The following is a 12,642-nucleotide window of genomic DNA, read 5'->3' on the forward strand; positions in this document are numbered from 1 at the left end:
GCTTGAAAGCATATGTACAGGCTTATTTGCATACAGTCTGGAGGGCGTGGTCTAACTCTGCCTCGTTAAAGCATTTCTACAACCCCAAACAGTACATAGCATGACGCAGGCAGGATATTTTGCGCTTCTGGATGCGAAGCAGCCCTTAGCCAGGACGAAGCTTGCAACTAAAGCAAGCAATCTTTTTGATCTATCGTTAACAACAGCAAAGAAGCCCAGCAAACGCCAGGCATCAAAAAATTGATTAAGACTCATGGTCGTTCCTCCCCACGGAAATCTTTAGTAAAAGGCGAAAGATTTATTCGGTCTGAAGAGAAACCAGAGTATACCCAAGCATGCCGCAGGGCAACGGCCCGGCCACAGGCAGTGCTCCTCGAGGTTAAGGTGTGTTTAATTAATCCCACCCAGCTCTTGCCTGATCATTGGAACCTTTAACACATGCAAAACACAATTGCAAAGGGATTGGAACTATTTAATATTGGGCTGTTTTAAAGTCTTATTAAACTAACAATAAGGCGGGGCGTTTCTCGGTGCATCATGGGTATTCAAATGAGGCGGCAGCTCAAACAAACCTTCCAGCAGTCTTAGTGACTGGGGCGCGAGGTTGCTTCTTTGAAACAATGTTGTTTGCGTTAAGAAAAGAAAAGCTGAAGATTGTAACTCCCCCACCGCTTACCTACGGGGGTCCGCAACTTCCCCTTCTGCTGCAGCCACCAGAAGTTCCTGGCACACATTCTTTGGGCTGTGTTACAAGGTTAGGGGTAAGGCTTCGGGATGGAATCTGATTACTACTCTTTTTTCCAATCGTGGCGTGCTGAACCCATCGGCTTCAGAAATACCAAGTTGCCTGATGCTGTTTCCTTTGAAAGCAAATATATCTTTTCCACAAATCCAATCTTTCTAATTAAACCACCTTTCCAAAGTTAGCGGTTAGAAACGTTTAAGCATGGAAAGGTTTGGTGATAGAGCTTGGGTTAGGGGCGGGTTAAGCTCATGGCTTTGAAGAGGCCCAGTTACAGTTAGCGTCGGAGTACTGTTAATGGTTTACGGTTGACAGTTTAGGGTTAGGTAAGGCTTAGAATCCTTCCCCATTGTGGCGTGTTTAGCCCATCCTTTTCACAAACACCAAAAAAGCCTGATTTCCTTCAATTTCTTTTTGTCTTAAGCAGCATCGCCAGTGCCAACATTTTGCACCTAAGATTATAAAAAGTACCTAACAAAATTGTTTTTGTATTAAAACTGCGGCGGGAAGAAAACGCACAAAATCTCGGACAGTTCACCATACGGCCTTGCGACAAACGAGCAAAAGGCTCACTAACGGCAGCACACGGACGACCGGACTCCCCAGCACCGCCACAAAGAAGGAGCGCAGCACGGCATCGGAGCGGCAAAAGTCAATCCAAACACGGCAGACTAGACACTTTGCCAAAAATGAAGTCTGCAACCTGATCTTTCCACACGCATAGAGCTTCCCAACTCGTGTCGGAAAGCTTTTAAACAAATAGCAAAAAAGCTATGATCACTGAACGTACAGAGGGCGCATTAGTCCTTTCCATGCTGAAAACCGGCCCCTTAAGTGTGTGGTGAGTACTTTTTCCAGATGTTTCACTATTGATATTTGAGGAAATGAATAATACAACTGCACATGTGAGGAACAGGGATCTCAATGTTAAACATTTAAGGACAGTTGTTTTTTTTTTTTGGTTTGTTTATTATCATAAAGAACAATTGGGAATATGCTTGAAAGCATGTGTACAGGCTTATTTGCATACAGTCTGGAGGGCGTGGTCTAACTCTGCCTCATTAAAGCATTTCTACAACCCCAAACAGTACATAGCATGACACAGGCAGGATATTTTGCGCTTCTGGATGCGACGCAGCCCTTAGCCAGGACGAAGCTTGCGACTAAAGCAAACAATCTTTTTGATCTATCGTTAACAACAGCAAAGAAGCCCAGCAAACGCCAGGCATCAAAAAATTGATTAAGACTCATGGTCGTTCCTCCCCACGGAAATCTTTAGTAAAAGGCGAAAGATTTATTCGGTCTGAAGAGAAACCAGAGTATACCCAAGCATGCCGCAGGGCAACGCCCCGGCCACAGGCAGTGCTCCTCGAGGTTAAGGTGTGTTTAATTAATCCCACCCAGCTCTTGCCTGATCATTGGAACCTTTAACACATGCAAAACACAATTGCAAAGGGATTGGAACTATTTAATATTGGGCTGTTTTAAAGTCTTATTAAACTAACAATAAGGCGGGGCGTTTCTCGGTGCATCATGGGTATTCAAATGAGGCGGCAGCTCAAACAAACCTTCCAGCAGTCTTAGTGACTGGGGCGCGAGGTTGCTTCTTTGAAACAATGTTGTTTGCGTTAAGAAAAGAAAAGCTGAAGATTGTAACTCCCCCACCGTTACCTACGGGGGTCCGCAACTTCCCCTTCTGCTGCAGCCACCAGAAGTTCCTGGCACACATTCTTTGGGCTGTGTTACAAGGTTAGGGGTAAGGCTTCGGGATGGAATCTGATTACTACTCTTTTTTCCAATCGTGGCGTGCTGAACCCATCGGCTTCACAAATACCAAGTTGCCTGATGCTGTTTCCTTTGAAAGCAAATATATCTTTTCCACAAATCCAATCTTTCTAATTAAACCACCTTTCCAAAGTTAGCGGTTAGAAACGTTTAAGCATGGAAAGGTTTGGTGATAGAGCTTGGGTTAGGGGCGGGTTAAGCTCATGGCTTTGAAGAGGCCCAGTTACAGTTAGCGTCGGAGTACTGTTAATGGTTTACGGTTGACAGTTTAGGGTTAGGTAAGGCTTAGAATCCTTCCCCATTGTGGCGTGTTTAGCCCATCCTTTTCACAAACACCAAAAAAGCCTGATTTCCTTCAATTTCTTTTTGTCTTAAGCAGCATCGCCAGTGCCAACATTTTGCACCTAAGATTATAAAAAGTACCTAACAAAATTGTTTTTGTATTAAAACTGCGGCGGGAAGAAAACGCACAAAATCTCGGACAGTTCACCATACGGCCTTGCGACGAACGAGCAAAAGGCTCACTAACGGCAGCGCACGGACGACCGGACTCCCCAGCACCGCCACAAAGAAGGAGCGCAGCACGGCATCAGAGCGGCAAAAGTCAATCCAAACACGGCAGACTAGACACTTTGCCAAAAATGAAGTCTGCAACCTGATCTTTCCACACGCATAGAGCTTCCCAACTCGTGTCGGAAAGCTTTTAAACAAATAGCAAAAAAGCTATGATCACTGAACGTACAGAGGGCGCATTAGTCCTTTCCATGCTGAAAACCGGCCCCTTAAGCGTGTGGTGAGTACTTTTTCCAGATGTTTCACTATTGATATTTGAGGAAATGAATAATACAACTGCACATGTGAGGAACAGAGATCTCAATGTTAAACATTTAAGGACAGTTGTTTTTTTTTTTTGGTTTGTTTATTATCATAAAGAACAATTGGGAATATGCTTGAAAGCATATGTACAGGCTTATTTGCATACAGTCTGGAGGGCGTGGTCTAACTCTGCCTCATTAAAGCATTTCTACAACCCCAAACAGTACATAGCATGACACAGGCAGGATATTTTGCGCTTCTGGATGCGACGCAGCCCTTAGCCAGGACGAAGCTTGCGACTAAAGCAAGCAATCTTTTTGATCTATCATTAACAACAGCAAAGAAGCCCAGCAAACGCCAGGCATCAAAAAATTGATTAAGACTCATGGTCGTTCCTCCCCACGGAAATCTTTAGTAAAAGGCGAAAGATTTATTCGGTCTGAAGAGAAACCAGAGTATACCCAAGCATGCCGCAGGGCAACGGCCCGGCCACAGGCAGTGCTCCTCGAGGTTAAGGTGTGTTTAATTAATCCCACCCAGCTCTTGCCTGATCATTGGAACCTTTAACACATGCAAAACACAATTGCAAAGGGATTGGAACTATTTAATATTGGGCTGTTTTAAAGTCTTATTAAACTAACAATAAGGCGGGGCGTTTCTCGGTGCATCATGGGTATTCAAATGAGGCGGCAGCTCAAACAAACCTTCCAGCAGTCTTAGTGACTGGGGCGCGAGGTTGCTTCTTTGAAACAATGTTGTTTGCGTTAAGAAAAGAAAAGCTGAAGATTGTAACTCCCCCACCGCTTACCTACGGGGGTCCGCAACTTCCCCTTCTGCTGCAGCCACCAGAAGTTCCTGGCACACATTCTTTGGGCTGTGTTACAAGGTTAGGGGTAAGGCTTCGGGATGGAATCTGATTACTACTCTTTTTTCCAATCGTGGCGTGCTGAACCCATCGGCTTCACAAATACCAAGTTGCCTGATGCTGTTTCCTTTGAAAGCAAATATATCTTTTCCACAAATCCAATCTTTCTAATTAAACCACCTTTCCAAAGTTAGCGGTTAGAAACGTTTAAGCATGGAAAGGTTTGGTGATAGAGCTTGGGTTAGGGGCGGGTTAAGCTCATGGCTTTGAAGAGGCCCAGTTACAGTTAGCGTCGGAGTACTGTTAATGGTTTACGGTTGACAGTTTAGGGTTAGGTAAGGCTTAGAATCCTTCCCCATTGTGGCGTGTTTAGCCCATCCTTTTCACAAACACCAAAAAAGCCTGATTTCCTTCAATTTCTTTTTGTCTTAAGCAGCATCGCCAGTGCCAACATTTTGCACCTAAGATTATAAAAAGTACCTAACAAAATTGTTTTTGTATTAAAACTGCGGCGGGAAGAAAACGCACAAAATCTCGGACAGTTCACCATACGGCCTTGCGACGAACGAGCAAAAGGCTCACTAACGGCAGCGCACGGACGACCGGACTCCCCAGCACCGCCACAAAGAAGGAGCGCAGCACGGCATCGGAGCGGCAAAAGTCAATCCAAACACGGCAGACTAGACACTTTGCCAAAAATGAAGTCTGCAACCTGATCTTTCCACACGCATAGAGCTTCCCAACTCGTGTCGGAAAGCTTTTAAACAAATAGCAAAAAAGCTATGATCACTGAACGTACAGAGGGCGCATTAGTCCTTTCCATGCTGAAAACCGGCCCCTTAAGCGTGTGGTGAGTACTTTTTCCAGATGTTTCACTATTGATATTTGAGGAAATGAATAATACAACTGCACATGTGAGGAACAGAGATCTCAATGTTAAACATTTAAGGACAGTTGTTTTTTTTTTTTGGTTTGTTTATTATCATAAAGAACAATTGGGAATATGCTTGAAAGCATATGTACAGGCTTATTTGCATACAGTCTGGAGGGCGTGGTCTAACTCTGCCTCATTAAAGCATTTCTACAACCCCAAACAGTACATAGCATGACACAGGCAGGATATTTTGCGCTTCTGGATGCAACGCAGCCCTTAGCCAGGACGAAGCTTGCGACTAAAGCAAGCAATCTTTTTGATCTATCGTTAACAACAGCAAAGAAGCCCAGCAAACGCCAGGCATCAAAAAATTGATTAAGACTCATGGTCGTTCCTCCCCACGGAAATCTTTAGTAAAAGGCGAAAGATTTATTCGGTCTGAAGAGAAACCAGAGTATACCCAAGCATGCCGCAGGGCAACGGCCCGGCCACAGGCAGTGCTCCTCGAGGTTAAGGTGTGTTTAATTAATCCCACCCAGCTCTTGCCTGATCATTGGAACCTTTAACACATGCAAAACACAATTGCAAAGGGATTGGAACTATTTAATATTGGGCTGTTTTAAAGTCTTATTAAACTAACAATAAGGCGGGGCGTTTCTCGGTGCATCATGGGTATTCAAATGAGGCGGCAGCTCAAACAAACCTTCCAGCAGTCTTAGTGACTGGGGCGCGAGGTTGCTTCTTTGAAACAATGTTGTTTGCGTTAAGAAAAGAAAAGCTGAAGATTGTAACTCCCCCACCGCTTACCTACGGGGGTCCGCAACTTCCCCTTCTGCTGCAGCCACCAGAAGTTCCTGGCACACATTCTTTGGGCTGTGTTACAAGGTTAGGGGTAAGGCTTCGGGATGGAATCCGATTACTACTCTTTTTTCCAATCGTGGCGTGCTGAACCCATCGGCTTCACAAATACCAAGTTGCCTGATGCTGTTTCCTTTGAAAGCAAATATATCTTTTCCACAAATCCAATCTTTCTAATTAAACCACCTTTCCAAAGTTAGCGGTTAGAAACGTTTAAGCATGGAAAGGTTTGGTGATAGAGCTTGGGTTAGGGGCGGGTTAAGCTCATGGCTTTGAAGAGGCCCAGTTACAGTTAGCGTCGGAGTACTGTTAATGGTTTACGGTTGACAGTTTAGGGTTAGGTAAGGCTTAGAATCCTTCCCCATTGTGGCGTGTTTAGCCCATCCTTTTCACAAACACCAAAAAAGCCTGATTTCCTTCAATTTCTGTTTGTCTTAAGCAGCATCGCCAGTGCCAACATTTTGCACCTAAGATTATAAAAAGTACCTAACAAAATTGTTTTTGTATTAAAACTGCGGCGGGAAGAAAACGCACAAAATCTCGGACAGTTCACCATACGGCCTTGCGACGAACGAGCAAAAGGCTCACTAACGGCAGCGCACGGACGACCGGACTCCCCAGCACCGCCACAAAGAAGGAGCGCAGCACGGCATCGGAGCGGCAAAAGTCAATCCAAACACGGCAGACTAGACACTTTGCCAAAAATGAAGTCTGCAACCTGATCTTTCCACACGCATAGAGCTTCCCAACTCGTGTCGGAAAGCTTTTAAACAAATAGCAAAAAAGCTATGATCACTGAACGTACAGAGGGCGCATTAGTCCTTTCCATGCTGAAAACCGGCCCCTTAAGCGTGTGGTGAGTACTTTTTCCAGATGTTTCACTATTGATATTTGAGGAAATGAATAATACAACTGCACATGTGAGGAACAGAGATCTCAATGTTAAACATTTAAGGACAGTTGTTTTTTTTTTTTGGTTTGTTTATTATCATAAAGAACAATTGGGAATATGCTTGAAAGCATATGTACAGGCTTATTTGCATACAGTCTGGAGGGCGTGGTCTAACTCTGCCTCGTTAAAGCATTTCTACAACCCCAAACAGTACATAGCATGACGCAGGCAGGATATTTTGCGCTTCTGGATGCGAAGCAGCCCTTAGCCAGGACGAAGCTTGCAACTAAAGCAAGCAATCTTTTTGATCTATCGTTAACAACAGCAAAGAAGCCCAGCAAACGCCAGGCATCAAAAAATTGATTAAGACTCATGGTCGTTCCTCCCCACGGAAATCTTTAGTAAAAGGCGAAAGATTTATTCGGTCTGAAGAGAAACCAGAGTATACCCAAGCATGCCGCAGGGCAACGGCCCGGCCACAGGCAGTGCTCCTCGAGGTTAAGGTGTGTTTAATTAATCCCACCCAGCTCTTGCCTGATCATTGGAACCTTTAACACATGCAAAACACAATTGCAAAGGGATTGGAACTATTTAATATTGGGCTGTTTTAAAGTCTTATTAAACTAACAATAAGGCGGGGCGTTTCTCGGTGCATCATGGGTATTCAAATGAGGCGGCAGCTCAAACAAACCTTCCAGCAGTCTTAGTGACTGGGGCGCGAGGTTGCTTCTTTGAAACAATGTTGTTTGCGTTAAGAAAAGAAAAGCTGAAGATTGTAACTCCCCCACCGCTTACCTACGGGGGTCCGCAACTTCCCCTTCTGCTGCAGCCACCAGAAGTTCCTGGCACACATTCTTTGGGCTGTGTTACAAGGTTAGGGGTAAGGCTTCGGGATGGAATCTGATTACTACTCTTTTTTCCAATCGTGGCGTGCTGAACCCATCGGCTTCACAAATACCAAGTTGCCTGATGCTGTTTCCTTTGAAAGCAAATATATCTTTTCCACAAATCCAATCTTTCTAATTAAACCACCTTTCCAAAGTTAGCGGTTAGAAACGTTTAAGCATGGAAAGGTTTGGTGATAGAGCTTGGGTTAGGGGCGGGTTAAGCTCATGGCTTTGAAGAGGCCCAGTTACAGTTAGCGTCGGAGTACTGTTAATGGTTTACGGTTGACAGTTTAGGGTTAGGTAAGGCTTAGAATCCTTCCCCATTGTGGCGTGTTTAGCCCATCCTTTTCACAAACACCAAAAAAGCCTGATTTCCTTCAATTTCTTTTTGTCTTAAGCAGCATCGCCAGTGCCAACATTTTGCACCTAAGATTATAAAAAGTACCTAACAAAATTGTTTTTGTATTAAAACTGCGGCGGGAAGAAAACGCACAAAATCTCGGACAGTTCACCATACGGCCTTGCGACGAACGAGCAAAAGGCTCACTAACGGCAGCGCACGGACGACCGGACTCCCCAGCACCGCCACAAAGAAGGAGCGCAGCACGGCATCGGAGCGGCAAAAGTCAATCCAAACACGGCAGACTAGACACTTTGCCAAAAATGAAGTCTGCAACCTGATCTTTCCACACGCATAGAGCTTCCCAACTCGTGTCGGAAAGCTTTTAAACAAATAGCAAAAAAGCTATGATCACTGAACGTACAGAGGGCGCATTAGTCCTTTCCATGCTGAAAACCGGCCCCTTAAGCGTGTGGTGAGTACTTTTTCCAGATGTTTCACTATTGATATTTGAGGAAATGAATAATACAACTGCACATGTGAGGAACAGAGATCTCAATGTTAAACATTTAAGGACAGTTGTTTTTTTTTTTTGGTTTGTTTATTATCATAAAGAACAATTGGGAATATGCTTGAAAGCATATGTACAGGCTTATTTGCATACAGTCTGGAGGGCGTGGTCTAACTCTGCCTCGTTAAAGCATTTCTACAACCCCAAACAGTACATAGCATGACACAGGCAGGATATTTTGCGCTTCTGGATGCGAAGCAGCCCTTAGCCAGGACGAAGCTTGCGACTAAAGCAAGCAATCTTTTTGATCTATCGTTAACAACAGCAAAGAAGCCCAGCAAACGCCAGGCATCAAAAAATTGATTAAGACTCATGGTCGTTCCTCCCCACGGAAATCTTTAGTAAAAGGCGAAAGATTTATTCGCTCTGAAGAGAAACCAGAGTATACCCAAGCATGCCGCAGGGCAACGGCCCGGCCACAGGCAGTGCTCCTCGAGGTTAAGGTGTGTTTAATTAATCCCACCCAGCTCTTGCCTGATCATTGGAACCTTTAACACATGCAAAACACAATTGCAAAGGGATTGGAACTATTTAATATTGGGCTGTTTTAAAGTCTTATTAAACTAACAATAAGGCGGGGCGTTTCTCGGTGCATCATGGGTATTCAAATGAGGCGGCAGCTCAAACAAACCTTCCAGCAGTCTTAGTGACTGGGGCGCGAGGTTGCTTCTTTGAAACAATGTTGTTTGCGTTAAGAAAAGAAAAGCTGAAGATTGTAACTCCCCCACCGCTTACCTACGGGGGTCCGCAACTTCCCCTTCTGCTGCAGCCACCAGAAGTTCCTGGCACACATTCTTTGGGCTGTGTTACAAGGTTAGGGGTAAGGCTTCGGGATGGAATCTGATTACTACTCTTTTTTCCAATCGTGGCGTGCTGAACCCATCGGCTTCACAAATACCAAGTTGCCTGATGCTGTTTCCTTTGAAAGCAAATATATCTTTTCCACAAATCCAATCTTTCTAATTAAACCACCTTTCCAAAGTTAGCGGTTAGAAACGTTTAAGCATGGAAAGGTTTGGTGATAGAGCTTGGGTTAGGGGCGGGTTAAGCTCATGGCTTTGAAGAGGCCCAGTTACAGTTAGCGTCGGAGTACTGTTAATGGTTTACGGTTGACAGTTTAGGGTTAGGTAAGGCTTAGAATCCTTCCCCATTGTGGCGTGTTTAGCCCATCCTTTTCACAAACACCAAAAAAGCCTGATTTCCTTCAATTTCTTTTTGTCTTAAGCAGCATCGCCAGTGCCAACATTTTGCACCTAAGATTATAAAAAGTACCTAACAAAATTGTTTTTGTATTAAAACTGCGGCGGGAAGAAAACGCACAAAATCTCGGACAGTTCACCATACGGCCTTGCGACGAACGAGCAAAAGGCTCACTAACGGCAGCGCACGGACGACCGGACTCCCCAGCACCGCCACAAAGAAGGAGCGCAGCACGGCATCGGAGCGGCAAAAGTCAATCCAAACACGGCAGACTAGACACTTTGCCAAAAATGAAGTCTGCAACCTGATCTTTCCACACGCATAGAGCTTCCCAACTCGTGTCGGAAAGCTTTTAAACAAATAGCAAAAAAGCTATGATCACTGAACGTACAGAGGGCGCATTAGTCCTTTCCATGCTGAAAACCGGCCCCTTAAGCGTGTGGTGAGTACTTTTTCCAGATGTTTCACTATTGATATTTGAGGAAATGAATAATACAACTGCACATGTGAGGAACAGAGATCTCAATGTTAAACATTTAAGGACAGTTGTTTTTTTTTTTTGGTTTGTTTATTATCATAAAGAACAATTGGGAATATGCTTGAAAGCATATGTACAGGCTTATTTGCATACAGTCTGGAGGGCGTGGTCTAACTCTGCCTCGTTAAAGCATTTCTACAACCCCAAACAGTACATAGCATGACACAGGCAGGATATTTTGCGCTTCTGGATGCGACGCAGCCCTTAGCCAGGACGAAGCTTGCGACTAAAGCAAGCAATCTTTTTGATCTATCGTTAACAACAGCAAAGAAGCCCAGCAAACGCCAGGCATCAAAAAATTGATTAAGACTCATGGTCGTTCCTCCCCACGGAAATCTTTAGTAAAAGGCGAAAGATTTATTCGGTCTGAAGAGAAACCAGAGTATACCCAAGCATGCCGCAGGGCAACGGCCCGGCCACAGGCAGTGCTCCTCGAGGTTAAGGTGTGTTTAATTAATCCCACCCAGCTCTTGCCTGATCATTGGAACCTTTAACACATGCAAAACACAATTGCAAAGGGATTGGAACTATTTAATATTGGGCTGTTTTAAAGTCTTATTAAACTAACAATAAGGCGGGGCGTTTCTCGGTGCATCATGGGTATTCAAATGAGGCGGCAGCTCAAACAAACCTTCCAGCAGTCTTAGTGACTGGGGCGCGAGGTTGCTTCTTTGAAACAATGTTGTTTGCGTTAAGAAAAGAAAAGCTGAAGATTGTAACTCCCCCACCGCTTACCTACGGGGGTCCGCAACTTCCCCTTCTGCTGCAGCCACCAGAAGTTCCTGGCACACATTCTTTGGGCTGTGTTACAAGGTTAGGGGTAAGGCTTCGGGATGGAATCTGATTACTACTCTTTTTTCCAATCGTGGCGTGCTGAACCCATCGGCTTCACAAATACCAAGTTGCCTGATGCTGTTTCCTTTGAAAGCAAATATATCTTTTCCACAAATCCAATCTTTCTAATTAAACCACCTTTCCAAAGTTAGCGGTTAGAAACGTTTAAGCATGGAAAGGTTTGGTGATAGAGCTTGGGTTAGGGGCGGGTTAAGCTCATGGCTTTGAAGAGGCCCAGTTACAGTTAGCGTCGGAGTACTGTTAATGGTTTACGGTTGACAGTTTAGGGTTAGGTAAGGCTTAGAATCCTTCCCCATTGTGGCGTGTTTAGCCCATCCTTTTCACAAACACCAAAAAAGCCTGATTTCCTTCAATTTCTTTTTGTCTTAAGCAGCATCGCCAGTGCCAACATTTTGCACCTAAGATTATAAAAAGTACCTAACAAAATTGTTTTTGTATTAAAACTGCGGCGGGAAGAAAACGCACAAAATCTCGGACAGTTCACCATACGGCCTTGCGACGAACGAGCAAAAGGCTCACTAACGGCAGCGCACGGACGACCGGACTCCCCAGCACCGCCACAAAGAAGGAGCGCAGCACGGCATCGGAGCGGCAAAAGTCAATCCAAACACGGCAGACTAGACACTTTGCCAAAAATGAAGTCTGCAACCTGATCTTTCCACACGCATAGAGCTTCCCAACTCGTGTCGGAAAGCTTTTAAACAAATAGCAAAAAAGCTATGATCACTGAACGTACAGAGGGCGCATTAGTCCTTTCCATGCTGAAAACCGGCCCCTTAAGCGTGTGGTGAGTACTTTTTCCAGATGTTTCACTATTGATATTTGAGGAAATGAATAATACAACTGCACATGTGAGGAACAGAGATCTCAATGTTAAACATTTAAGGACAGTTGTTTTTTTTTTTGGTTTGTTTATTATCATAAAGAACAATTGGGAATATGCTTGAAAGCATATGTACAGGCTTATTTGCATACAGTCTGGAGGGCGTGGTCTAACTCTGCCTCGTTAAAGCATTTCTACAACCCCAAACAGTACATAGCATGACGCAGGCAGGATATTTTGCGCTTCTGGATGCGAAGCAGCCCTTAGCCAGGACGAAGCTTGCAACTAAAGCAAGCAATCTTTTTGATCTATCGTTAACAACAGCAAAGAAGCCCAGCAAACGCCAGGCATCAAAAAATTGATTAAGACTCATGGTCGTTCCTCCCCACGGAAATCTTTAGTAAAAGGCGAAAGATTTATTCGGTCTGAAGAGAAACCAGAGTATACCCAAGCATGCCGCAGGGCAACGGCCCGGCCACAGGCAGTGCTCCTCGAGGTTAAGGTGTGTTTAATTAATCCCACCCAGCTCTTGCCTGATCATTGGAACCTTTAACACATGCAAAACACAATTGCAAAGGGATTGGAACTATTTAATA

General features: G+C 44.6%; 8 non-coding genes across 8 annotated transcripts; all 8 read right to left on the reverse strand.

Annotated features, from left to right (window-relative positions):
• Positions 1–212: 212 nt before the first annotated feature.
• On the reverse strand, positions 213–327 carry LOC128487934 (U5 spliceosomal RNA). Its single transcript, XR_008353380.1, has one exon. It is a non-coding gene; the product is annotated as a U5 spliceosomal RNA (small nuclear RNA).
• A 1,623-nt stretch (positions 328–1,950) lies between these two features.
• LOC128487935 (U5 spliceosomal RNA) lies at positions 1,951–2,065 on the reverse strand. Its single transcript, XR_008353381.1, has one exon. It is a non-coding gene; the product is annotated as a U5 spliceosomal RNA (small nuclear RNA).
• Positions 2,066–3,687: 1,622 nt separating this feature from the next.
• On the reverse strand, positions 3,688–3,802 carry LOC128487936 (U5 spliceosomal RNA). Its single transcript, XR_008353382.1, has one exon. It is a non-coding gene; the product is annotated as a U5 spliceosomal RNA (small nuclear RNA).
• Positions 3,803–5,425: 1,623 nt separating this feature from the next.
• On the reverse strand, positions 5,426–5,540 carry LOC128487937 (U5 spliceosomal RNA). The gene has a single exon (XR_008353383.1). It is a non-coding gene; the product is annotated as a U5 spliceosomal RNA (small nuclear RNA).
• A 1,623-nt stretch (positions 5,541–7,163) lies between these two features.
• Positions 7,164–7,278, reverse strand: LOC128487938 (U5 spliceosomal RNA). The gene has a single exon (XR_008353384.1). It is a non-coding gene; the product is annotated as a U5 spliceosomal RNA (small nuclear RNA).
• A 1,623-nt stretch (positions 7,279–8,901) lies between these two features.
• LOC128488098 (U5 spliceosomal RNA) lies at positions 8,902–9,016 on the reverse strand. The gene has a single exon (XR_008353536.1). It is a non-coding gene; the product is annotated as a U5 spliceosomal RNA (small nuclear RNA).
• A 1,623-nt stretch (positions 9,017–10,639) lies between these two features.
• On the reverse strand, positions 10,640–10,754 carry LOC128487939 (U5 spliceosomal RNA). Its single transcript, XR_008353385.1, has one exon. It is a non-coding gene; the product is annotated as a U5 spliceosomal RNA (small nuclear RNA).
• A 1,622-nt stretch (positions 10,755–12,376) lies between these two features.
• On the reverse strand, positions 12,377–12,491 carry LOC128487940 (U5 spliceosomal RNA). Its single transcript, XR_008353386.1, has one exon. It is a non-coding gene; the product is annotated as a U5 spliceosomal RNA (small nuclear RNA).
• Between the last annotated feature and the right edge of the window lie 151 nt (positions 12,492–12,642).

Source organism: Spea bombifrons, chromosome 3 (assembly GCF_027358695.1).
Source record: "Spea bombifrons isolate aSpeBom1 chromosome 3, aSpeBom1.2.pri, whole genome shotgun sequence".
In the NCBI taxonomy this organism is placed as follows: Eukaryota; Metazoa; Chordata; class Amphibia; order Anura; family Pelobatidae; genus Spea; species Spea bombifrons.